The sequence below is a fragment of the Anomaloglossus baeobatrachus genome, chromosome 5 (assembly GCF_048569485.1).
Source record: "Anomaloglossus baeobatrachus isolate aAnoBae1 chromosome 5, aAnoBae1.hap1, whole genome shotgun sequence".
In the NCBI taxonomy this organism is placed as follows: domain Eukaryota; kingdom Metazoa; phylum Chordata; class Amphibia; order Anura; family Aromobatidae; genus Anomaloglossus; species Anomaloglossus baeobatrachus.
Genome location: NC_134357.1, coordinates 243,870,257 through 243,896,186, shown reverse-complemented (window position 1 = coordinate 243,896,186; position 25,930 = coordinate 243,870,257).

Genomic DNA, 25,930 nt, shown 5'->3' with positions numbered 1-25,930 from the left:
CAGGAGGGTAGAAGGCAGCGGTGTTGGAACTTGCTTGGCACCCGTGGGACACTAAGTTACTATAGCAGACACTTTGTGGATGCCACGACGTTACAGCACTGTTTGCTATAAAAATAGCGTAGCAAAATGGGCAGGAGGATAGAAGGCAGAGGTGGTGGAACTTGCTTGGCACCAGTGGGACACTAAGTTACTATAGCAGACACTTTGTGGATGCCACTAGGTTTAAGCACTGTTTGCTATAAAAATAGCGTAGCAAAATGGGCAGGCGGGTAGAAGGCAGAGGTGGTGGAACTTGCTTGGCACCAGTGGGACACTAAGTTACTATAGCAGACACTTTGTGGATGTCACTAAGTTTCAGCTCTGTTTGCTATAAAAATAGCGTAGCAAAATGGGCAGGAGGGTAGAAGGCAGAGGTCGTGGAACTTGCTTGGCACCAGTGGGACACTAAGTTACTATAGCAGAAACTTTGTGGATGCCACTAAGTTTCAGCATGGTTTGCTATAAAAACAGCATAGCAAAATGGGCAGGAGGGTAGAAGGCAGAGGTGGTGGAACTTGCTTGGCACCAGTGGGACACTAAGTTACTATAACAGACACTTTGTGGATGCCACTAAGTTTCAGCAATATTTGCTATAAAAATAGCGTAGCAAAATGGGCAGAAGGGTAGAAGGCAGAGGTGGTGGAACTTGCTTGGCACCAGTGGGACACTAAGTTACTATAGCAGACACTTTGTGGATGCCACTACGTTACAGCACTGTTTGCTATAAAAAAAAACGTAGCAAAATGGGCAGGAAGGAAGAAGGCAGAGGTGGTAGAACTTTCTTGGCACCAGTGGGACACTAAGTTACCACAGCAGACACTTTGTGGATGCCACTAAGTTTCAGCACTGTTTGCTATAAAAAAAGCGTAGCAAAATGGGCATGAGGATAGAAGGCAGAGGTGGTGGAACTTACTTGGCATCAGTGGGACACTAAGTTACTATAGCAAACACTTTGTGGATGCCACTAGGTTTCAGCACTGTTTGCTATAAAAATAGCATTGCAAAATGGGCAGGAAGGTAGAAAGCAGAGTTAATGGAACTTGCTTGGCACCAGAAGAAGAAGGCAGGGGTCGTGGGACTTGGTTGGCACCAGTGGGACACTAAGTTACTATAGCAGACACTTTGTGAATGCCACTAAGTTTCAGCTCTGTTTGCTATAAAAATAGCGTAGCAAAATGGGCAGGAGGGTAGAAGGCAGAGGTGGTGGAACTTGCTTGGCACCAGTGGGACACTAAGTTACTATAACAGACTCTTTGTGGATGCCACTAAGTTTCAGCAATATTTGCTATAAAAATAGCGTAGCAAAATGGGCAGAAGGGTAGAAGGCAGAGGTGGTGGAATTTGCTTGGCACCAGTGGGACACTAAGTTACTATAGCAGACATGTTGTGGATGCCACTAAGTTTCAGCAATATTTGCTGTAAAAATAGCGTAGCAAAATGGGCAGGAGGAAAGAAGGCAGAGGTGGCGGAATTTGCTTGGCACCAATGGGTCACTAAGTTACCATAGCAGACACTTTGTGGATGCCACTAAGTTTTAGCACTGTTTGCTATAAAAATAGCGCATGAAAATGGGCAGAAGGGTAGAAGGCAGAGGTGGTGGAACTTGCTTGGCACCAGTGGGACACTAAGTTATTATAGCAGACACTTTGTGGATGCCACTACGTTACAGCACTGTTTGCTATAAAAAAAATCGTAGCAAAATGGGCAGGAGGATAGAAGGCAGAGGTGGAGGAACTTTCTTGGCACCAGTGGGACACTAAGTTACTATAGCAAACACTCTGTGGATGCCACTAGGTTTCAGCACTATTTGCTATAAAAATAGCGTAGCAAAATGGGCATGAAGGTAGAAAGCATAGCTGGTGGAACTTGCTTGGCACCAGTGGGACACTAAGTTACTATAGCAGACACTTTGTGGATGCCACTAAGTTTCAGCACTGTTTGCTATAAAAATAGCGTAGCAAAATGGGCAGGAGGGTAGAAGGCAGAGGTGGTGGAACTTGCTTGGCATCAGTGAGACACTAAGTTACTATCGCAGACACTTTGTGGATGCCAATACGTTACAGCACTGTTTGCTATAAAAAAAACGTAGCAAAATGGGCAGGAAGGAAGAAGGCAGAGGTGGTGGAACTTGCTTGGCACCAGTGAGACACTAAGTTACTATCGCAGACACTTTGTGGATGCCACTAAGTTTCAGCATGGTTTGCTATAAAATTAGCATAGCAATATGGGCAGGAGGGTAGAAGGCAGCGGTGTTGGAACTTGCTTGGCACCCGTGGGACACAAAGTTAGTATAGCAGACTCTTTGTGGATGCCACTTAATTTCAGCACTGTTTTCATTAAAACTAGCGTAGCAAAATGGGCAGAAGGGTGGAAGGCAGAGGTGGTGGAGCTTGCTTGGCACCAGTGGGACACTAAGTTACTATAGCAGACACTTTGTGGATGCCACTAAGTTTCAGCACTGTTTGCTATAAAAAATAGCGTAGCAAAATTAACAGAAGGGTAGAAGGCAGAGGTGGTGGAACTTGTTTGGCACCAGTGGGACACTAAGTTACTATAGCAGACACTTTGTGGATGCCACTAAGTTTCAGCACTGTTTGCTATAAAAATAGCGTAGCAAAGTTGGCAGGCGGGTAGAAGGCAGAGGTGGTGGAACTTGCTTGGCACCAGTGGGACACTAAGTTACTATAGCAGAAACTTTGTGGATGCCACTAAGTTTCAGCATGGTTTGCTATAAAAACAGCGTAGCAAATTGGGCAGGAGGGTAGAAGGCAGAGGTGGTGGAACTTGCTTTGCACCAGTGGGACATTAAGTTACTATAGCAGACACTTTGTGGATGCCACTAAGTTTCAGCACTGTTTGCTATAAAAATAGCGCAGCAAAATGGGCAGGAGGGTAGAAGGCAGAGGTCGTGGAACTTGGTTGGCACCAGTGGGACACTAAGTTACTATAGCAGACACTTTGTGGATGCCACTAAGTTTCAGCACTGTTTGCTATAAAAATAGCATAGCAAAATGGGCAGGAGGGTAGAAGGCAGCGGTGTTGGAACTTGCTTGGCACCCGTGGGACACTAAGTTACTATAGCAGACACTTTGTGGATGCCACTAAGTTTCAGCACTGTTTGCTATAAAAATAGTGTAGCATAATGGGCAGGAGGGTAGAAGGCACAGGTCGTGGAATTTGCTTGGCACCAGTGGGACACTAAGTTACTATAGCAGACACTTTGCGGATGCCACTACGTTACATCACTGTTTGCTATAAAAATAGCGTAGCAAAATGGGCAGGAGGAAAGAAGGCAGAGGTGGTGGAACTTGCTTGGCACCAGTGGGTCACTAAGTTGCTATAGTAGACACTTTGTGGATGCCACTAAGTTTCAGCACTGTTTGCTATAAAAATAGCGTAGCAAAATGGGCAGGAGGGTAGAAGGCAGAGGTGGTGGAATTTGCTTGGCACCAGTGGGACACTAAGTTACTATAGCAGACACTTTGTGGATGCCACTAAGTTTCAGCACTGTTTGCTATAAAAATAGTGTAGCAAAATGGACAGGATGACAGAAGGCAGAAGTGGTGGAACTTGCTTGGCACCAGTGGGACACTAAGTTACTATAGCAGACACTTTGTGGATGCCACTAAGTTTCAGCACTGTTTGCTATAAAAATAGCGTACCAAATGGGAAGGAGGGTAGAAGGCACAGGTCGTGGAATTTGCTTGGCACCAGTGGGACACTAAGTTACTATTGCAGACACTTTGTGGATGCCACTACGTTACATCACTGTTTGCTATAAAAATAGCGTAGCAAAATGGGCAGGAGGAAAGAAGGCAGAGGTGGTTGAACTTGCTTGGCACCAGTGGGTCACTAAGTTGCTATAGTAGACACTTTGTGGATACCACAAAGTTTCAGCACTGTTTGCTAAAAAAATAGCGCAGCAAAATGGGCAGAAGGGTAGAAGGCAGAGGTGGTGGAACTTGCTTGGCACCAGTGGGACACTAAGTTATTATAGCAGACATTTTGTGGATGCCACTACGTTACAGCACTGTTTGCTATAAAAAAAAGCGTAGCAAAATGGGCAGGAAGGAAGAAGGCAGAGGTGGTAGAACTTTCTTGGCACCAGTGGGACACTAAGTTACCATAGCAGACACTTTGTGGATGCCACTAAGTTTCAGCACTGTTTGCTATAAAAATAGCGCAGCAAAATGGGCAGAAGGGTAGAAGGCAGAGGTGGTGGAACTTGCTTGGCACCAGTGGGACACTATGTTATTATAGCAGACATTTTGTGGATGCCACTACGTTACAGCACTGTTTGCTATAAAAAAAGCGTAGCAAAATGGGCATGAGGATAGAAGGCAGAGGTGGTGGAACTTACTTGGCACCAGTGGGACACTAAGTTACTATAGCAGACACTTTGTGGATGCCACTAGGTTTCAGCACTGTTTGCTATAAAAATAGCATTGCAAAATGGGCAGGAAGGTAGAAAGCAGAGTTGGGGGAACTTGCTTGGCACCAGTGGGACACTAAGTTACTATAGCAGACACTTTGTGGATGCCACTAAGTTTCAGCACTGTTTGCTATAAAAATAGTGTAGCAAAATGGACAGGAGGACAGAAGGCAGAAGTGGTGGAACTTGCTTGGCACCAGTAGGACACTAAGTTACTATAGCAGACACTTTGTGGATGCCACTAAGTTTCAGCACGGTTTGCTATAAAATTAGCATAGCCAAATGGGCAGGAGGGTAGAAGGCAGCGGTGTTGGAACTTGCTTGGCACCCGTGGGACACAAAGTTACTATATCAGACTCTTTGTGGATGCCACTAAGTTTAAGCACTGTTTTCATTAAAACTAGCGTAGCAAAATGGGCAGAAGGGTGGAAGGCAGAGGTGGTGGAGCTTGCTTGGCACCCGTGGGACACTGAGTTACTATAGCAGACACTTTGTGGATGCCACTAAGGTTCAGCACTGTATGCTATAAAAATAGCGTAGCAAAATGGGCAGGAGGGTAGAAGGCAGAGGTCGTGGAACTTGGTTGGCACCAGTGGGACACTAAGCTACTATAGCAGACACTTTGTGGATGCCACTAAGTTTCAGCACTGTTTGCTATAAAAATAGCATACCAAAATGGGCAGGAGGGTAGAAGGCAGCGGTGTTGGAACTTGCTTGGCACCCGTGGGACACTAAGTTACTATAGCAGACACTTTGTGGATGCCACGACGTTACAGCACTGTTTGCTATAAAAATAGCGTAGCAAAATGGGCAGGAGGATAGAAGGCAGAGGTGGTGGAACTTGCTTGGCACCAGTGGGACACTAAGTTATTATAGCAGACACTTTGTGGATGCCACTAGGTTTAAGCACTGTTTGCTATAAAAATAGCGTAGCAAAATGGGCAGGCGGGTAGAAGGCAGAGGTGGTGGAACTTGCTTGGCACCAGTGGGACATTAAGTTACTATAGCAGACACTTTGTGGATGTCACTAAGTTTCAGCTCTGTTTGCTATAAAAATAGCGTAGCAAAATGGGCAGGAGGGTAGAAGGCAGAGGTCGTGGAACTTGCTTGGCACCAGTGGGACACTAAGTTACTATAGCAGAAACTTTGTGGATGCCACTAAGTTTCAGCATGGTTTGCTATAAAAACAGCATAGCAAAATGGGCAGGAGGGTAGAAGGCAGAGGTGGTGGAACTTGCTTGGCACCAGTGGGACACTAAGTTACTATAACAGACACTTTGTGGATGCCACTAAGTTTCAGCAATATTTGCTATAAAAATAGCGTAGCAAAATGGGCAGAAGGGTAGAAGGCAGAGGTGGTGGAACTTGCTTGGCACCAGTGGGACACTAAGTTACTATAGCAGACACTTTGTGGATGCCACTTCGTTACAGCACTGTTTGCTATAAAAAAACGTAGCAAAATGGGCAGGAAGGAAGAAGGCAGAGGTGGTAGAACTTTCTTGGCACCAGTGGGACACTAAGTTACCATAGCAGACACTTTGTGGATGCCACTAAGTTTCAGCACTGTTTGCTATAAAAAAAAGCGTAGCAAAATGGGCATGAGGATAGAAGGCAGAGGTGGTGGAACTTACTTGGCACCAGTGGGACACTAAGTTACTATAGCAAACACTTTGTGGATGCCACTAGGTTTCAGCACTGTTTGCTATAAAAATAGCATTGCAAAATGGGCAGGAAGGTAGAAAGCAGAGTTAATGGAACTTGCTTGGCACCAGTGGGACACTAAGTTACTATAGCAGACACTTTGTGGATGCCACTAAGTTTCAGCACTGTTTGCTATAAAAATAGCATAGCAAAATGGGCAGGAAGGTAGAAAGCACAGGTGGTGGAACTTGATTGGCACCAATGGGACACTAAGCTACTATAGCAGACACTTTGTGGATGTCACTAAGTTTCAGCACTATTTGTAATAAAAATAGCGTAGCAAAATGGGCAGGAGGGTAGAAGGCAGGGGTCGTGGGACTTGGTTGGCACCAGTGGGACACTAAGTTACTATAGCAGACACTTTGTGAATGCCACTAAGTTTCAGCTCTGTTTGCTATAAAAATAGCGTAGCAAAATGGGCAGGAGGGTAGAAGGCAGAGGTGGTGGAACTTGCTTGGCACCAGTGGGACACTAAGTTACTATAACAGACTCTTTGTCGATGTCACTAAGTTTCAGCAATATTTGCTATAAAAATAGCGTAGCAAAATGGGCAGAAGGTTAGAAGGTAGAGGTGGTGGAACTTGCTTGGCACCAGTGGGACACTAAGTTACTATAACAGACTCTTTGTGGATGCCACTAAGTTTCAGCAATATTTGCTATAAAAATAGCGTAGCAAAATGGGCAGAAGGGTAGAAGGCAGAGGTGGTGGAATTTGCTTGGCACCAGTGGGACACTAAGTTACTATAGCAGACATGTTGTGGATGCCACTAAGTTTCAGCAATATTTGCTATAAAAATAGCGTAGCAAAATGGGCAGGAGGAAAGAAGGCAGAGGTGGCGGAATTTGCTTGGCACCAATGGGTCACTAAGTTACCATAGCAGACACTTTGTGGATGCCACTAAGTTTCAGCACTGTTTGCTATAAAAATAGCGCATGAAAATGGGCAGAAGGGTAGAAGGCAGAGGTGGTGGAACTTGCTTGGCACCAGTGGGACACTAAGTTATTATAGCAGACACTTTGTGGATGCCACTACGTTACAGCACTGTTTGCTATAAAAAAAATCGTAGCAAAATGGGCAGGAGGATAGAAGGCAGAGGTGGTGGAACTTTCTTGGCACCAGTGGGACACTAAGTTACTATAGCAAACACTCTGTGGATGCCACTAGGTTTCAGCACTATTTGCTATAAAAATAGCGTAGCAAAATGGGCATGAAGGTAGAAAGCATAGCTGGTGGAACTTGCTTGGCACCAGTGGGACACTAAGTTACTATAGCAGACACTTTGTGGATGCCACTAAGTTTCAGCACTGTTTGCTATAAAAATAGCGTAGCAAAATGGGCAGGAGGGTAGAAGGCAGAGGTGGTGGAACTTGCTTGGCACCAGTGAGACACTAAGTTACTATCGCAGACACTTTGTGGATGCCAATACGTTACAGCACTGTTTGCTATAAAAAAAACGTAGCAAAATGGGCAGGAAGGAAGAAGGCAGAGGTGGTGGAACTTGCTTGGCACCAGTGAGACACTAAGTTACTATCGCAGACACTTTGTGGATGCCACTAAGTTTCAGCATGGTTTGCTATAAAATTAGCATAGCAATATGGGCAGGAGGGTAGAAGGCAGCGGTGTTGGAACTTGCTTGGCACCCGTGGGACACAAAGTTAGTATAGCAGACTCTTTGTGGATGCCACTAAGTTTCAGCACTGTTTTCATTAAAACTAGCGTAGCAAAATGGGCAGAAGGGTGGAAGGCAGAGGTGGTGGAGCTTGCTTGGCACCAGTGGGACACTAAGTTACTATAGCAGACACTTTGTGGATGCCACTAAGTTTCAGCACTGTTTGCTATAAAAATAGCGTAGCAAAGTTGGCAGGCGGGTAGAAGGCAGAGGTGGTGGAACTTGCTTGGCACCAGTGGGACACTAAGTTACTATAGCAGAAACTTTGTGGATGCCACTAAGTTTCAGCATGGTTTGCTATAAAAACAGCGTAGCAAATTGGGCAGGAGGGTAGAAGGCAGAGGTGGTGGAACTTGCTTTGCACCAGTGGGACATTAAGTTACTATAGCAGACACTTTGTGGATGCCACTAAGTTTCAGCACTGTTTGCTATAAAAATAGCGCAGCAAAATGGGCAGGAGGGTAGAAGGCAGAGGTCGTGGAACTTGGTTGGCACCAGTGGGACACTAAGTTACTATAGCAGACACTTTGTGGATGCCACTAAGTTTCAGCACTGTTTGCTATAAAAATAGCATAGCAAAATGGGCAGGAGGGTAGAAGGCAGCGGTGTTGGAACTTGCTTGGCACCCGTGGGACACTAAGTTACTATAGCAGACACTTTGTGGATGCCACTAAGTTTCAGCACTGTTTGCTATAAAAATAGTGTAGCATAATGGGCAGGAGGGTAGAAGGCACAGGTCGTGGAATTTGCTTGGCACCAGTGGGACACTAAGTTACTATAGCAGACACTTTGCGGATGCCACTACGTTACATCACTGTTTGCTATAAAAATAGCGTAGCAAAATGGGCAGGAGGAAAGAAGGCAGAGGTGGTGGAACTTGCTTGGCACCAGTGGGTCACTAAGTTGCTATAGTAGACACTTTGTGGATGCCACTAAGTTTCAGCACTGTTTGCTATAAAAATAGCGTAGCAAAATGGGCAGGAGGGTAGAAGGCAGAGGTGGTGGAATTTGCTTGGCACCAGTGGGACACTAAGTTACTATAGCAGACACTTTGTGGATGCCACTAAGTTTCAGCACTGTTTGCTATAAAAATAGTGTAGCAAAATGGACAGGATGACAGAAGGCAGAAGAGGTGGAACTTGCTTGGCACCAGTGGGACACTAAGTTACTATAGCAGACACTTTGTGGATGCCACTAAGTTTCAGCACTGTTTGCTATAAAAATAGCGTACCAAATGGGAAGGAGGGTAGAAGGCACAGGTCGTGGAATTTGCTTGGCACCAGTGGGACACTAAGTTACTATTGCAGACACTTTGTGGATGCCACTACGTTACATCACTGTTTGCAATAAAAATAGCGTAGCAAAATGGGCAGGAGGAAAGAAGGCAGAGGTGGTGGAACTTGCTTGGCACCAGTGGGTCACTAAGTTGCTATAGTAGACACTTTGTGGATACCACAAAGTTTCAGCACTGTTTGCTAAAAAAATAGCGCAGCAAAATGGGCAGAAGGGTAGAAGGCAGAGGTGGTGGAACTTGCTTGGCACCAGTGGGACACTAAGTTATTATAGCAGACATTTTGTGGATGCCACTACGTTACAGCACTGTTTGCTATAAAAAAAAAGCGTAGCAAAATGGGCAGGAAGGAAGAAGGCAGAGGTGGTAGAACTTTCTTGGCACCAGTGGGACACTAAGTTACCATAGCAGACACTTTGTGGATGCCACTAAGTTTCAGCACTGTTTGCTATAAAAATAGTGTAGCAAAATGGACAGGAGAACAGAAGGCAGAAGTGGTGGAACTTGCTTGGCACCAGTGGGACACTAAGTTACTATAGCAGACACTTTGTGGATGCCACTACGTTACATCACTGTTTGCTATAAAAATAGCGCAGCAAAATGGGCAGAAGGGTAGAAGGCAGAGGTGGTGGAACTTGCTTGGCACCAGTGGGACACTATGTTATTATAGCAGACATTTTGTGGATGCCATTACGTTACAGCACTGTTTGCTATAAAAAAAGCGTAGCAAAATGGGCATGAGGATAGAAGGCAGAGGTGGTGGAACTTACTTGGCACCAGTGGGACACTAAGTTACTATAGCAGACACTTTGTGGATGCCACTAGGTTTCAGCACTGTTTGCTATAAAAATAGCATTGCAAAATGGGCAGGAAGGTAGAAAGCAGAGTTGGGGGAACTTGCTTGGCACCAGTGGGACACTAAGTTACTATAGCAGACACTTTGTGGATGCCACTAAGTTTCAGCACTGTTTGCTATAAAAATAGTGTAGCAAAATGGACAGGAGGACAGAAGGCAGAAGTGGTGGAACTTGCTTGGCACCAGTAGGACACTAAGTTACTATAGCAGACACTTTGTGGATGCCACTAAGTTTCAGCACGGTTTGCTATAAAATTAGCATAGCAAAATGGGCAGGAGGGTAGAAGGCAGCGGTGTTGGAACTTGCTTGGCACCCGTGGGACACAAAGTTACTATATCAGACTCTTTGTGGATGCCACTAAGTTTCAGCACTGTTTTCATTAAAACTAGCGTAGCAAAATGGGCAGAAGGGTGGAAGGCAGAGGTGGTGGAGCTTGCTTGGCACCCGTGGGACACTGAGTTACTATAGCAGACACTTTGTGGCTGCCACTAAGGTTCAGCACTGTATGCTATAAAAATAGCGTAGCAAAATGGGCAGGAGGGTAGAAGGCAGAGGTCGTGGAACTTGGTTGGCACCAGTGGGACACTAAGCTACTATAGCAGACACTTTGTGGATGCCACTAAGTTTCAGCACTGTTTGCTATAAAAATAGCATACCAAAATGGGCAGGAGGGTAGAAGGCAGCGGTGTTGGAACTTGCTTGGCACCCGTGGGACACTAAGTTACTATAGCAGACACTTTGTGGATGCCACGACGTTACAGCACTGTTTGCTATAAAAATAGCGTAGCAAAATGGGCAGGAGGATAGAAGGCAGAGGTGGTGGAACTTGCTTGGCACCAGTGGGACACTAAGTTACTATAGCAGACACTTTGTGGATGCCACTAGGTTTAAGAACTGTTTGCTATAAAAATAGCGTAGCAAAATGGGCAGGCGGGTAGAAGGCAGAGGTGGTGGAACTTGCTTGGCACCAGTGGGACACTAAGTTACTATAGCAGACACTTTGTGGATGTCACTAAGTTTCAGCTCTGTTTGCTATAAAAATAGCGTAGCAAAATGGGCAGGAGGGTAGAAGGCAGAGGTCGTGGAACTTGCTTGGCACCAGTGGGACACTAAGTTACTATAGCAGAAACTTTGTGGATGCCACTAAGTTTCAGCATGGTTTGCTATAAAAACAGCATAGCAAAATGGGCAGGAGGGTAGAAGGCAGAGGTGGTGGAACTTGCTTGGCACCAGTGGGACACTAAGTTACTATAACAGACACTTTGTGGATGCCACTAAGTTTCAGCAATATTTGCTATAAAAATAGCGTAGCAAAATGGGCAGAAGGGTAGAAGGCAGAGGTGGTGGAACTTGCTTGGCACCAGTGGGACACTAAGTTACTATAGCAGACACTTTGTGGATGCCACTACGTTACAGCACTGTTTGCTATAAAAAAACGTAGCAAAATGGGCAGGAAGGAAGAAGGCAGAGGTGGTAGAACTTTCTTGGCACCAGTGGGACACTAAGTTACCATAGCAGACACTTTGTGGATGCCACTAAGTTTCAGCACTGTTTGCTATAAAAAAAAGCGTAGCAAAATGGGCATGAGGATAGAAGGCAGAGGTGGTGGAACTTACTTGGCACCAGTGGGACACTAAGTTACTATAGCAAACACTTTGTGGATGCCACTAGGTTTCAGCACTGTTTGCTATAAAAATAGCATTGCAAAATGGGCAGGAAGGTAGAAAGCAGAGTTAATGGAACTTGCTTGGCACCAGTGGGACACTAAGTTACTATAGCAGACACTTTGTGGATGCCACTAAGTTTCAGCACTGTTTGCTATAAAAATAGCATAGCAAAATGGGCAGGAAGGTAGAAAGCACAGGTGGTGGAACTTGATTGGCACCAATGGGACACTAAGCTACTATAGCAGACACTTTGTGGATGTCACTAAGTTTCAGCACTATTTGTAATAAAAATAGCGTAGCAAAATGGGCAGGAGGGTAGAAGGCAGGGGTCGTGGGACTTGGTTGGCACCAGTGGGACACTAAGTTACTATAGCAGACACTTTGTGAATGCCACTAAGTTTCAGCTCTGTTTGCTATAAAAATAGCGTAGCAAAATGGGCAGGAGGGTAGAAGGCAGAGGTGGTGGAACTTGCTTGGCACCAGTGGGACACTAAGTTACTATAACAGACTCTTTGTCGATGTCACTAAGTTTCAGCAATATTTGCTATAAAAATAGCGTAGCAAAATGGGCAGAAGGTTAGAAGGTAGAGGTGGTGGAACTTGCTTGGCACCAGTGGGACACTAAGTTACTATAACAGACTCTTTGTGGATGCCACTAAGTTTCAGCAATATTTGCTATAAAAATAGCGTAGCAAAATGGGCAGAAGGGTAGAAGGCAGAGGTGGTGGAATTTGCTTGGCACCAGTGGGACACTAAGTTACTATAGCAGACATGTTGTGGATGCCACTAAGTTTCAGCAATATTTGCTATAAAAATAGCGTAGCAAAATGGGCAGGAGGAAAGAAGGCAGAGGTGGCGGAATTTGCTTGGCACCAATGGGTCACTAAGTTACCATAGCAGACACTTTGTGGATACCACTAAGTTTCAGCACTGTTTGCTATAAAAATAGCGCATGAAAATGGGCAGAAGGGTAGAAGGCAGAGGTGGTGGAACTTGCTTGGCACCAGTGGGACACTAAGTTATTATAGCAGACACTTTGTGGATGCCACTACGTTACAGCACTGTTTGCTATAAAAAAAATCGTAGCAAAATGGGCAGGAGGATAGAAGGCAGAGGTGGTGGAACTTTCTTGGCACCAGTGGGACACTAAGTTACTATAGCAAACACTCTGTGGATGCCACTAGGTTTCAGCACTATTTGCTTTAAAAATAGCGTAGCAAAATGGGCATGAAGGTAGAAAGCATAGCTGGTGGAACTTGCTTGGCACCAGTGGGACACTAAGTTACTATAGCAGACACTTTGTGGATGCCACTAAGTTTCAGCACTGTTTGCTATAAAAATAGCGTAGCAAAATGGGCAGGAGGGTAGAAGGCAGAGGTGGTGGAACTTGCTTGGCACCAGTGAGACACTAAGTTACTATCGCAGACACTTTGTGGATGCCAATACGTTACAGCACTGTTTGCTATAAAAAAAACGTAGCAAAATGGGCAGGAAGGAAGAAGGCAGAGGTGGTGGAATTTGCTTGGCACCAGTGAGACACTAAGTTACTATCGCAGACACTTTGTGGATGCCACTAAGTTTCAGCATGGTTTGCTATAAAATTAGCATAGCAATATGGGCAGGAGGGTAGAAGGCAGCGGTGTTGGAACTTGCTTGGCACCCGTGGGACACAAAGTTAGTATAGCAGACTCTTTGTGGATGCCACTAAGTTTCAGCACTGTTTTCATTAAAACTAGCGTAGCAAAATGGGCAGAAGGGTGGAAGGCAGAGGTGGTGGAGCTTGCTTGGCACCAGTGGGACACTAAGTTACTATAGCAGACACTTTGTGGATGCCACTAAGTTTCAGCACTGTTTGCTATAAAAATAGCGTAGCAAAGTTGGCAGGCGGGTAGAAGGCAGAGGTGGTGGAACTTGCTTGGCACCAGTGGGACACTAAGTTACTATAGCAGAAACTTTGTGGATGCCACTAAGTTTCAGCATGGTTTGCTATAAAAACAGCGTAGCAAATTGGGCAGGAGGGTAGAAGGCAGAGGTGGTGGAACTTGCTTTGCACCAGTGGGACATTAAGTTACTATAGCAGACACTTTGTGGATGCCACTAAGTTTCAGCACTGTTTGCTATAAAAATAGCGCAGCAAAATGGGCAGGAGGGTAGAAGGCAGAGGTCGTGGAACTTGGTTGGCACCAGTGGGACACTAAGTTACTATAGCAGACACTTTGTGGATGCCACTAAGTTTCAGCACTGTTTGCTATAAAAATAGCATAGCAAAATGGGCAGGAGGGTAGAAGGCAGCGGTGTTGGAACTTGCTTGGCACCCGTGGGACACTAAGTTACTATAGCAGACACTTTGTGGATGCCACTAAGTTTCAGCACTGTTTGCTATAAAAATAGTGTAGCATAATGGGCAGGAGGGTAGAAGGCACAGGTCGTGGAATTTGCTTGGCACCAGTGGGACACTAAGTTACTATAGCAGACACTTTGCGGATGCCACTACGTTACATCACTGTTTGCTATAAAAATAGCGTAGCAAAATGGGCAGGAGGAAAGAAGGCAGAGGTGGTGGAACTTGCTTGGCACCAGTGGGTCACTAAGTTGCTATAGTAGACACTTTGTGGATGCCACTAAGTTTCAGCACTGTTTGCTATAAAAATAGCGTAGCAAAATGGGCAGGAGGGTAGAAGGCAGAGGTGGTGGAATTTGCTTGGCACCAGTGGGACACTAAGTTACTATAGCAGACACTTTGTGGATGCCACTAAGTTTCAGCACTGTTTGCTATAAAAATAGTGTAGCAAAATGGACAGGATGACAGAAGGCAGAAGTGGTGGAACTTGCTTGGCACCAGTGGGACACTAAGTTACTATAGCAGACACTTTGTGGATGCCACTAAGTTTCAGCACTGTTTGCTATAAAAATAGCGTACCAAATGGGAAGGAGGGTAGAAGGCACAGGTCGTGGAATTTGCTTGGCACCAGTGGGACACTAAGTTACTATTGCAGACACTTTGTGGATGCCACTACGTTACATCACTGTTTGCTATAAAAATAGCGTAGCAAAATGGGCAGGAGGAAAGAAGGCAGAGGTGGTGGAACTTGCTTGGCACCAGTGGGTCACTAAGTTGCTATAGTAGACACTTTGTGGATACCACAAAGTTTCAGCACTGTTTGCTAAAAAAATAGCGCAGCAAAATGGGCAGAAGGGTAGAAGGCAGAGGTGGTGGAACTTGCTTGGCACCAGTGGGACACTAAGTTATTATAGCAGACATTTTGTGGATGCCACTACGTTACAGCACTGTTTGCTATAAAAAAAAGCGTAGCAAAATGGGCAGGAAGGAAGAAGGCAGAGGTGGTAGAACTTTCTTGGCACCAGTGGGACACTAAGTTACCATAGCAGACACTTTGTGGATGCCACTAAGTTTCAGCACTGTTTGCTATAAAAATAGTGTAGCAAAATGGACAGGAGAACAGAAGGCAGAAGTGGTGGAACTTGCTTGGCACCAGTGGGACACTAAGTTACTATAGCAGACACTTTGTGGATGCCACTACGTTACATCACTGTTTGCTATAAAAATAGCGCAGCAAAATGGGCAGAAGGGTAGAAGGCAGAGGTGGTGGAACTTGCTTGGCACCAGTGGGACACTATGTTATTATAGCAGACATTTTGTGGATGCCACTACGTTACAGCACTGTTTGCTATAAAAAAAGCGTAGCAAAATGGGCATGAGGATAGAAGGCAGAGGTGGTGGAACTTACTTGGCACCAGTGGGCCACTAAGTTACTATAGCAGACACTTTGTGGATGCCACTAGGTTTCAGCACTGTTTGCTATAAAAATAGCATTGCAAAATGGGCAGGAAGGTAGAAAGCAGAGTTGGTGGAACTTGCTTGGCACCAGTGGGACACTAAGTTACTATAGCAGACACTTTGTGGATGCCACTAAGTTTCAGCACTGTTTGCTATAAAAATAGTGTAGCAAAATGGACAGGAGGACAGAAGGCAGAAGTGGTGGAACTTGCTTGGCACCAGTAGGACACTAAGTTACTATAGCAGACACTTTGTGGATGCCACTAAGTTTCAGCACGGTTTGCTATAAAATTAGCATAGCAAAATGGGCAGGAGGGTAGAAGGCAGCGGTGTTGGAACTTGCTTGGCATCCGTGGGACACAAAGTTACTATATCAGACTCTTTGTGGATGCCACTAAGTTTCAGCACTGTTTTCATTAAAACTAGCGTAGCAAAATGGGCAGAAGGGTGGAAGGCAGAGGTGGTGGAGCTTGCTTGGCACCCGTGGGACACTGAGTTACTATAGCAGACACTTTGTGGATGCCACTAAGGTTCAGCACTGTATGCTATAAAAATAGCGTAGCAAAATGGGCAGGAGGGTAGAAGGCAGAGGTCGTGGAATTTGGTTGGCACCAGTGGGACACTAAGCTACTATAGCAGACACTTTGTGGATGCCACTAAGTTTCAGCACTGTTTGCTATAAAAATAGCATAGCAAAATGGGCAGGAGGGTAGAAGGCAGCGGTGTTGGAACTTGCTTGGCACCCGTGGGACACTAAGTTACTATAGCAGACACTTTGTGGATGCCACGACGTTACAGCACTGTTTGCTATAAAAATAGCGTAGCAAAATGGGCAGGAGGATAGAAGGCAGAGGTGGTGGAACTTGCTTGGCACCAGTGGGACACTAAGTTACTATAGCAGACACTTTGTGGATGCCACTAGGTTTAAGCACTGTTTGCTATAAAAATAGCGTAGCAAAATGGGCAGGCGGGTAGAAGGCAGAGGTGGTGGAACTTGCTTGGCACCAGTGGGACACTAAGTTACTATAGCAGACACTTTGTGGATGTCACTAAGTTTCAGCTCTGTTTGCTATAAAAATAGCGTAGCAAAATGGGCAGGAGGGTAGAAGGCAGAGGTCGTGGAACTTGCTTGGCACCAGTGGGACACTAAGTTACTATAGCAGAAACTTTGTGGATGCCACTAAGTTTCAGCATGGTTTGCTATAAAAACAGCATAGCAAAATGGGCAGGAGGGTAGAAGGCAGAGGTGGTGGAACTTGCTTGGCACCAGTGGGACACTAAGTTACTATAACAGACACTTTGTGGATGCCACTAAGTTTCAGCAATATTTGCTATAAAAATAGCGTAGCAAAATGGGCAGAAGGGTAGAAGGCAGAGGTGGTGGAACTTGCTTGGCACCAGTGGGACACTAAGTTACTATAGCAGACACTTTGTGGATGCCACTACGTTACAGCACTGTTTGCTATAAAAAAAAACGTAGCAAAATGGGCAGGAAGGAAGAAGGCAGAGGTGGTAGAACTTTCTTGGCACCAGTGGGACACTAAGTTACCATAGCAGACACTTTGTGGATGCCACTAAGTTTCAGCACTGTTTGCTATAAAAAAAAGCGTAGCAAAATGGGCATGAGGATAGAAGGCAGAGGTGGTGGAACTTACTTGGCACCAGTGGGACACTAAGTTACTATAGCAAACACTTTGTGGATGCCACTAGGTTTCAGCACTGTTTGCTATAAAAATAGCATTGCAAAATGGGCAGGAAGGTAGAAAGCAGAGTTAATGGAACTTGCTTGGCACCAGTGGGACACTAAGTTACTATAGCAGACACTTTGTGGATGCCACTAAGTTTCAGCACTGTTTGCTATAAAAATAGCATAGCAAAATGGGCAGGAAGGTAGAAAGCACAGGTGGTGGAACTTGATTGGCACCAATGGGACACTAAGCTACTATAGCAGACACTTTGTGGATGTCACTAAGTTTCAGCACTGTTTGTAATAAAAATAGCGTAGCAAAATGGGCAGGAGGGTAGAAGGCAGGGGTCGTGGGACTTGGTTGGCACCAGTGGGACACTAAGTTACTATAGCAGACACTTTGTGAATGCCACTAAGTTTCAGCTCTGTTTGCTATAAAAATAGCGTAGCAAAATGGGCAGGAGGGTAGAAGGCAGAGGTGGTGGAACTTGCTTGGCACCAGTGGGACACTAAGTTACTATAACAGACTCTTTGTCGACGTCACTAAGTTTCAGCAATATTTGCTATAAAAATAGCGTAGCAAAATGGGCAGAAGGTTAGAAGGTAGAGGTGGTGGAACTTGCTTGGCACCAGTGGGACACTAAGTTACTATAACAGACTCTTTGTGGATGCCACTAAGTTTCAGCAATATTTGCTATAAAAATAGCGTAGCAAAATGGGCAGAAGGGTAGAAGGCAGAGGTGGTGGAATTTGCTTGGCACCAGTGGGACACTAAGTTACTATAGCAGACATGTTGTGGATGCCACTAAGTTTCAGCAATATTTGCTATAAAAATAGCGTAGCAAAATGGGCAGGAGGAAAGAAGGCAGAGGTGGCGGAATTTGCTTGGCACCAATGGGTCACTAAGTTACCATAGCAGACACTTTGTGGATGCCACTAAGTTTCAGCACTGTTTGCTATAAAAATAGCGCATGAAAATGGGCAGAATGGTAGAAGGCAGAGGTGGTGGAACTTGCTTGGCACCAGTGGGACACTAAGTTATTATAGCAGACACTTTGTGGATGCCACTACGTTACAGCACTGTTTGCTATAAAAAAAATCGTAGCAAAATGGGCAGGAGGATAGAAGGCAGAGGTGGTGGAACTTTCTTGGCACCAGTGGGACACTAAGTTACTATAGCAAACACTCTGTGGATGCCACTAGGTTTCAGCACTATTTGCTATAAAAATAGCGTAGCAAAATGGGCATGAAGGTAGAAAGCATAGCTGGTGGAACTTGCTTGGCACCAGTGGGACACTAAGTTACTATAGAAGACACTTTGTGGATGCCACTAAGTTTCAGCACTGTTTGCTATAAAAATAGCGTAGCAAAATGGGCAGGAGGGTAGAAGGCAGAGGTGGTGGAACTTGCTTGGCACCAGTGAGACACTAAGTTACTATCGCAGACACTTTGTGGATGCCAATACGTTACAGCACTGTTTGCTATAAAAAAAACGTAGCAAAATGGGCAGGAAGGAAGAAGGCAGAGGTGGTGGAACTTGCTTGGCACCAGTGAGACACTAAGTTACTATCGTAGACACTTTGTGGATGCCACTAAGTTTCAGCATGGTTTGCTATAAAATTAGCATAGCAATATGGGCAGGAGGGTAGAAGGCAGCGGTGTTGGAACTTGCTTGGCACCCGTGGGACACAAAGTTAGTATAGCAGACTCTTTGTGGATGCCACTAAGTTTCAGCACTGTTTTCATTAAAACTAGCGTAGCAAAATGGGCAGAAGGGTGGAAGGCAGAGGTGGTGGAGCTTGCTTGGCACCAGTGGGACACTAAGTTACTATAGCAGACACTTTGTGGATGCCACTAAGTTTCAGCACTGTTTGCTATAAAAAATAGCGTAGCAAAGTTGGCAGGCGGGTAGAAGGCAGAGGTGGTGGAACTTGCTTGGCACCAGTGGGACACTAAGTTACTATAGCAGAAACTTTGTGGATGCCACTAAGTTTCAGCATGGTTTGCTATAAAAACAGCGTAGCAAAATGGGCAGGAGGGTAGAAGGCAGATGTGGTGGAACTTGCTTGTCACCAGTAGGACACTAAGTTACTATAGCAGACACTTTGTTGATGCCACCACTAAGTTTCAGCCCTGTTTGCTATAAAGATAGCGTAGCAAAATGGGCAGGAGGGTACAAGGCAGAGGTGGGGAAACTTGCTTGGCAACAGTGGGACACTAAGTTACTGTGGCAGACACTTTGCGGATGCCACAACGTTACAGCACTGTTTGCTATAGTAATAGCGTAGGAAAATGGGCAGGAGGGTAGAAGGCAGAGGTGGTGGAACTTGCTTTGCACCAGTGGGACATTAAGTTACTATAGCAGACACTTTGTGGATGCCACTAAGTTTCAGCACTGTTTGCTATAAAAGTAGCATAGCAAAATGGACAGGAGGGTAGAAGACAGAAGTGGTGGAACTTGCTTGGCACCAGCGGGACATTAAGTTACTATAGTAGACACTTTGTGGATGCCACTAAGTTTCAGGACTGTTTGCTAAAAAAATATCGTAGCAAAATGGGCAGGAGGGTAGAAGACAGAGGTAATGGAACTTGCTTGGCAGCCGTGGGACACTAAGTTACTATAGCAGACACTTTGTGGATGCCACTAAGTTTTAGCACTGTTTGCTAAAAAAATAGCGTAGCAAAATGGGTAGGAGGGTAGAAGACAGAGGTAATGGAACTTGCTTGGCACCAGTGGGACACTAAGTTACTATAGCAGACACTTTGTGGATGCCACTAAGTTTCAGCACTGTTTGCTATAAAAATAGCGTAGCAAAATGGGCAGAAGGGTAGAAGGCAGAGGTGGTGGAACTTGCTTGGCACCAGTGGGACACTTAGTTACTATAGCAGACACTTTGTGGATGCCACTAAGTTTCAGCACTGTTTGCTATAAAAATAGCATAGGAAAATGGGCAGGAGGGTAGAAGGCAGCGGTGTTGGAACTTGCTTGGCACCCGTGGGACACTAAGTTACTATAGCAGACACTTTGTGGATGCCACTAATTTTCAGCACTGTTTGCAATAAAAATAGCGTAGCAAAATGGGCAGGAGGGTAGAAGGCAGATGTGATGGAACTTGCTTTGCAAAAGTGGGACATTAAGTTACTGTAGCAGACACTTTGTGGATACCACTAAGTTTCAGCACTGTTTGCTATAAAAATAGCGTAGCAAAATGGGCAGGAGGGTAGAAGGCAGAGGTGGTGGAACTTGCTTGGCACCCGTGGGACACTAAGTTACTATAGCAGACACTTTGTGGATGCCACTACGTTACAGCACTGTTTGCTTTAAAAATAGCTTAGCAAAATTGGCAGGAGGGTAGAAGGCAGAGGTGGTGGAACTTGCTTTGCACCAGTGAGACATTAAGTTACTATAGCAGACACTTTGTTGATGCCACCACTAAGTTTCAGCACTGTTTGCTATAAAGATAGCGTAGCAAAATGGGCAGGAGGGTACAAGGCAGAGGTGGGGGAACTTGCTTGGCAACAGTGGGACACTAAGTTACTGTGGCAGACACTTTGCGGATGCCACAACGTTACAGCACTGTTTGCTATAGTAATAGCGTAGGAGAATGGGCAGGAGGGTAGAAGGCAGAGGTGGTGGAACTTGCTTTGCACCAGTGCGACATTAAGTTACTATAGCAGACACTTTGTGGATGCCACTAAGTTTCAGCACTTTTTGATATAAAAATAGCGTAGAAAAATGGGCAGGAGGGTAGAAGGCAGAGGTGGTGGAACTTGCTTGGCACCAGTGGGACACTAAGTTACTATAGCAGACACTTTGTGGATGCCACTAAGTTTCAGCACTGTTTGCTAAAAAAATAGCGTAGCAAAATGGGCAGGAGGGTAGAAGACAGAGGTAATGGAACTTGCTTGGCACCCGTGGGACACTAAGGTACTATAGCAGACACTTTGTGGATGCCGCTAAGTTTCAGCACTGTTTGCTTTAAAACTAGTGTAGCAAAATGGGCAGGAGGGTAGAAGGCAGAGGTGGTGGAACTTGCTTGGCACCAGTGGGACACTAAGTTACTATAGCAGACAATTTGTGGATGTCACTACGTTACAGCACTGTTTGCTATAAAAATAGCGTAGCAAAATGGGCAGGATGGTAGAAGGCAGAGGTGGTGGAACTTGCTTGGCACCAGTGGGACACTAAGGTACTATAGCAGACACTTTGTGGATGCCGCAAAGTCTCAGCACTGTTTGCTTTAAAACAAGTGTAGCAAAATGGGCAGGATGGTAGAAGGCAGAGGTGTTGGAACTTGCTTTGCACCAGTGGGACACTAAGTTACTATAACAGACCCTTTGTGGATGCCACTATATTTCAGCACTGTTTGCTATAAAAATAGCATATCAAAATGGGCTAAAGGGTAGAAGGCAGTGGTGTTGGAACTTGCTTGGCGCCAGTGGGACACTAAGTTACTATAGCAGACACTTTGTGGATGCCACTAAGTTTCAGCACTGTTTGCTATAAAAATTGCGTAGCAAAATGGGCAGGAGGGTACAAGGCAAAGGTCGTGGAACTTGCTTTGCACCAGTGGGACATTAACTTACTATAGCAGACACTTTGTAGATGCCACTAAGTTTCAGCACTGTTTGCTATAAAAGTAGCATAGCAAAATGGGCAGGAGGGTAGAAGGCAGAGGTGGTGGAACTTGCTTGGCACCAGTGGGACACTAAGTTACTATAGCAGACACTTTGTGGATGCTACTAAGTTTCAGCACTGTTTGCTATAAAAATTGCGTAGCAAAATGGGCAGGAGGGTACAAGGCAAAGGTCGTGGAACTTGCTTGGCAACAGTGGGACACTAAGTTACTATAGCAGACACTTTGTGGATGCCACTAATTATCAGCACTGTTTGCTATCAAAATAGCGTAGCAAAATGGGCAGGAGGGTAGAAAGCAGAGGTGGTGGAACTTTTGTTACTATAGCAGACACTTTGTGGATGCCACTAAGTTTCAGCACTGTTTGCTATAAAAATAGCATTGGAAATTGGGCAGGAAGGTAAAAAGCAGAGGTGGTGGAATTTGCTTGGCACCAGTGGGACACTAAGTTACTATAGCAGACACTTTGTGGATGCCACGACGTTACAGCACTGTTTGCTATAAAAATAGCGTAGCAAAATGGGCAGGAGGATAGAAGGCAGAGGTGGTGGAACTTGCTTGGCACCAGTGGGACACTAAGTTACTATAGCAGACACTTTGTGGATGCCACTAGGTTTAAGCACTGTTTGCTATAAAAATAGCGTAGCAAAATGGGCAGGCGGGTAGAAGGCAGAGGTGGTGGAACTTGCTTGGCACCAGTGGGACACTAAGTTACTATAGCAGACACTTTGTGGATGTCACTAAGTTTCAGCTCTGTTTGCTATAAAAATAGCGTAGCAAAATGGGCAGGAGGGTAGAAGGCAGAGGTCGTGGAACTTGCTTGGCACCAGTGGGACACTAAGTTACTATAGCAGAAACTTTGTGGATGCCACTAAGTTTCAGCATGGTTTGCTATAAAAACAGCATAGCAAAATGGGCAGGAGGGTAGAAGGCAGAGGTGGTGGAACTTGCTTGGCACCAGTGGGACACTAAGTTACTATAACAGACACTTTGTGGATGCCACTAAGTTTCAGCAATATTTGCTATAAAAATAGCGTAGCAAAATGGGCAGAAGGGTAGAAGGCAGAGGTGGTGGAACTTGCTTGGCACCAGTGGGACACTAAGTTACTATAGCAGACACTTTGTGGATGCCACTACGTTACAGCACTGTTTGCTATAAAAAAAAACGTAGCAAAATGGGCAGGAAGGAAGAAGGCAGAGGTGGTAGAACTTTCTTGGCACCAGTGGGACACTAAGTTACCATAGCAGACACTTTGTGGATGCCACTAAGTTTCAGCACTGTTTGCTATAAAAAAAAGCGTAGCAAAATGGGCATGAGGATAGAAGGCAGAGGTGGTGGAACTTACTTGGCACCAGTGGGACACTAAGTTACTATAGCAAACACTTTGTGGATGCCACTAGGTTTCAGCACTGTTTGCTATAAAAATAGCATTGCAAAATGGGCAGGAAGGTAGAAAGCAGAGTTAATGGAACTTGCTTGGCACCAGTGGGACACTAAGTTACTATAGCAGACACTTTGTGGATGCCACTAAGTTTCAGCACTGTTTGCTATAAAAATAGCATAGCAAAATGGGCAGGAAGGTAGAAAGCACAGGTGGTGGAACTTGATTGGCACCAATGGGACACTAAGCTACTATAGCAGACACTTTGTGGATGTCACTAAGTTTCAGCACTGTTTGTAATAAAAATAGCGTAGCAAAATGGGCAGGAGGGTAGAAGGCAGGGGTCGTGGGACTTGGTTGGCACCAGTGGGACACTAAGTTACTATAGCAGACACTTTGTGAATGCCACTAAGTTTCAGCTCTGTTTGCTATAAAAATAGCGTAGCAAAATGGGCAGGAGGGTAGAAGGCAGAGGTGGTGGAACTTGCTTGGCACCAGTGGGACACTAAGTTACTATAACAGACTCTTTGTCGACGTCACTAAGTTTCAGCAATATTTGCTATAAAAATAGCGTAGCAAAATGGGCAGAAGGTTAGAAGGTAGAGGTGGTGGAACTTGCTTGGCACCAGTGGGACACTAAGTTACTATAACAGACTCTTTGTGGATGCCACTAAGTTTCAGCAATATTTGCTATAAAAATAGCGTAGCAAAATGGGCAGAAGGGTAGAAGGCAGAGGTGGTGGAATTTGCTTGGCACCAGTGGGACACTAAGTTACTATAGCAGACATGTTGTGGATGCCACTAAGTTTCAGCAATATTTGCTATAAAAATAGCGTAGCAAAATGGGCAGGAGGAAAGAAGGCAGAGGTGGCGGAATTTGCTTGGCACCAATGGGTCACTAAGTTACCATAGCAGACACTTTGTGGATGCCACTAAGTTTCAGCACTGTTTGCTATAAAAATAGCGCATGAAAATGGGCAGAATGGTAGAAGGCAGAGGTGGTGGAACTTGCTTGGCACCAGTGGGACACTAAGTTATTATAGCAGACACTTTGTGGATGCCACTACGTTACAGCACTGTTTGCTATAAAAAAAATCGTAGCAAAATGGGCAGGAGGATAGAAGGCAGAGGTGGTGGAACTTTCTTGGCACCAGTGGGACACTAAGTTACTATAGCAAACACTCTGTGGATGCCACTAGGTTTCAGCACTATTTGCTATAAAAATAGCGTAGCAAAATGGGCATGAAGGTAGAAAGCATAGCTGGTGGAACTTGCTTGGCACCAGTGGGACACTAAGTTACTATAGCAGACACTTTGTGGATGCCACTAAGTTTCAGCACTGTTTGCTATAAAAATAGCGTAGCAAAATGGGCAGGAGGGTAGAAGGCAGAGGTGGTGGAACTTGCTTGGCACCAGTGAGACACTAAGTTACTATCGCAGACACTTTGTGGATGCCAATACGTTACAGCACTGTTTGCTATAAAAAAAACGTAGCAAAATGGGCAGGAAGGAAGAAGGCAGAGGTGGTGGAACTTGCTTGGCACCAGTGAGACACTAAGTTACTATCGCAGACACTTTGTGGATGCCACTAAGTTTCAGCATGGTTTGCTATAAAATTAGCATAGCAATATGGGCAGGAGGGTAGAAGGCAGTGGTGTTGGAACTTGCTTGGCACCCGTGGAACACAAAGTTAGTATAGCAGACTCTTTGTGGATGCCACTAAGTTTCAGCACTGTTTTCATTAAAACTAGCGTAGCAAAATGGGCAGAAGGGTGGAAGGCAGAGGTGGTGGAGCTTGCTTGGCACCAGTGGGACACTAAGTTACTATAGCAGACACTTTGTGGATGCCACTAAGTTTCAGCACTGTTTGCTATAAAAAATAGCGTAGCAAAGTTGGCAGGCGGGTAGAAGGCAGAGGTGGTGGAACTTGCTTGGCACCAGTGGGACACTAAGTTACTATAGCAGAAACTTTGTGGATGCCACTAAGTTTCAGCATGGTTTGCTATAAAAACAGCGTAGCAAAATGGGCAGGAGGGTAGAAGGCAGATGTGGTGGAACTTGCTTGTCACCAGTAGGACACTAAGTTACTATAGCAGACACTTTGTTGATGCCACCACTAAGTTTCAGCCCTGTTTGCTATAAAGATAGCGTAGCAAAATGGGCAGGAGGGTACAAGGCAGAGGTGGGGGAACTTGCTTGGCAACAGTGGGACACTAAGTTACTGTGGCAGACACTTTGCGGATGCCACAACGTTACAGCACTGTTTGCTATAGTAATAGCGTAGGAAAATGGGCAGGAGGGTAGAAGGCAGAGGTGGTGGAACTTGCTTTGCACCAGTGGGACATTAAGTTACTATAGCAGACACTTTGTGGATGCCACTAAGTTTCAGCACTGTTTGCTATAAAAGTAGCATAGCAAAATGGACAGGAGGGTAGAAGACAGAAGTGGTGGAACTTGCTTGGCACCAGCGGGACACTAAGTTACTATAGTAGACACTTTGTGGATGCCACTAAGTTTCAGGACTGTTTGCTAAAAAAATATCGTAGCAAAATGGGCAGGAGGGTAGAAGACAGAGGTAATGGAACTTGCTTGGCAGCCGTGGGACACTAAGTTACTATAGCAGACACTTTGTGGATGCCACTAAGTTTCAGCACTGTTTGCTAAAAAAATAGCGTAGCAAAATGGGTAGGAGGGTAGAAGACAGAGGTAATGGAACTTGCTTGGCACCAGTGGGACACTAAGTTACTATAGCAGACACTTTGTGGATG